We start from the raw sequence: 1,677 nt of genomic DNA, 5'->3' as shown, positions 1-1,677 counted from the left end.
CAGCCGTCAGGGGGAGCGCGGCGCCCCGCTAGCTCCAGAGAGGCAGCGGCAGGGCGTCGGCGAGCGCAGGGCGGCCATTCTTACGATTCATTCCGATGCTCACGACGGCCCGTCTGTTTTCACACAGAGGGGAGGTGTGCCGATCACGGCTAATCATTTCTAACTCCAGGGTGGTCGCAGTCGACACCCTCTCCGAGTTGCAGCCACGCTGGGCCCGGGGCCCAAGTCAGTGCAGAGGCCGCCCTGCCCAGACTCCCCTCCGGGAGCACAGCCTGCCGGAGGGCACAGCACACCTGCCGGGGGTGGGCAGCGGGGAGCCACAGCTTCCTGGAAGGCAGGAGCTAGGCCGGCAGCCCAAGGAGTGGGCTTGGCCAAGTCGAGAGGACCAGCGTCACAAGGGCGGCCCGGCACGGGGACAGGGACGGACGATGGTGCCCCCCCTGCCACCCCACAGGTACCCAGCACGGAGCCAGTGTGAGCCGTGAGCTCGGGCTGCTGGGGACCGGGCTCCCTTCCTCCTCCGGCCTCCAGGCTTGGCCCACGGCTGTGGCTGGGCCTCCCTCTCCGCACTCACTGCATCGCGTCCATGCTGTGCCGGAGCCTGACACCCATCACTCTCAGACACGACCGAATTCAGCCCTCCGCGGAAGGATTCTCTCGTCCACATGGAGACCACGCTGGGCTCGTCTTGGGCCCTAACCACATCCAGCCCAGTGGGGATGTCCACGCTGCACAGGAAAATGCAACCAGAGCTACTTACAGTTGGCAGCCCCTCTGCTCGTGCGCGGCATGGAGCACCGGCAGCCCAGGCCCTGCTCTGGACTCCACCTGTAAGAGGAGAGACCACGGTTACAGACCGTGCGGCCCTGCGGGCATGAGCGGCTGGGGGCAAGGACAGACGAGGCGGCTCTGTCTGGTCCCTGGGCTGAGGGCAGCTCCTGGCCCGGGGCTCCTGGGGCAGACGTGACCAGGGAGAGCTGTCGGGGACGGAGGCCTGCTCAGAGCCTCCATGTCGTACGGCTTCTTCCCCTTTCTCCCACAGGCGCTCCTGCCTGGTGGGGGATCTCTGCCATGCCAGAGACGTTGGCAGCTGTGAAGGCCACGTCAGATGAGGAAGGGCTGCAGGGGCCAGAGACCACAACCAGCCTCTGCTGATGGCAGGGGCAGGGACGAGAAGGCCAAGCTGCACTGCAGGAGTGGACTGGGCAGAGGGGATGTGTGTGGGGGGCTGGGGCAGGGCCAGACCCCAAACCTGACTGCTTGTCCTTTCTCCTGGCTAGAACAGTTTTGGAATGCCCAGCGCACGCGGAGTGGGCGTCTGCTCCACCATCCACACACGCCTAGTGTGAGGCAGGATAGGCCCAGGGGCCCAGGGGTCGGGTCCCCTGGGAAAGAAGCTCAGGCCAGATGAGCCCACGGATAAGGCCATCCCACCCCAATGGCCACAGCCCTCCTCCCTCCACCGAGCAGCAGAGCGGAGCCCTGAGCCAAGGCCACGGGTGTCTCCAGGGAGGTGGCACTGCCACGGGCCCCGAGGGCCAGGCCAGCTAGACGGCTGGTGGGCGGGACGTGCCTGCACGTGCCAGGTTCTCGGTGAGCCGGGGACGCCGTGCAGGGCCGACGTGCTCCAGCAGAACGCAGCCGCTCAGCACTGCACAGTCCACGTGCTGTCCCTAC

General features: G+C 67.0%; 1 protein-coding gene across 1 annotated transcript in view; it reads right to left on the bottom strand.

Annotated features, from left to right (window-relative positions):
- PKNOX2 (PBX/knotted 1 homeobox 2) overlaps positions 1-831 on the bottom strand; it is a 145,397-nt gene extending 144,566 nt beyond the window's left edge. The window contains exon 1 of the mRNA XM_027772573.1: positions 761-831. The gene's annotated coding sequence lies outside the window, so the exon portion shown is untranslated. The remainder of the gene's footprint in view (positions 1-760) is intronic.
- Between the last annotated feature and the right edge of the window lie 846 nt (positions 832-1,677).

Source organism: Tupaia chinensis, unplaced genomic scaffold (assembly GCF_000334495.1).
Source record: "Tupaia chinensis unplaced genomic scaffold, TupChi_1.0 Scaffold000037_4, whole genome shotgun sequence".
NCBI classification, from domain to species: Eukaryota; Metazoa; Chordata; class Mammalia; order Scandentia; family Tupaiidae; genus Tupaia; species Tupaia belangeri.
The sequence above is the reverse complement of the archived record's forward strand: the minus strand, read 5'-3'. Positions and strand labels throughout refer to the sequence as shown.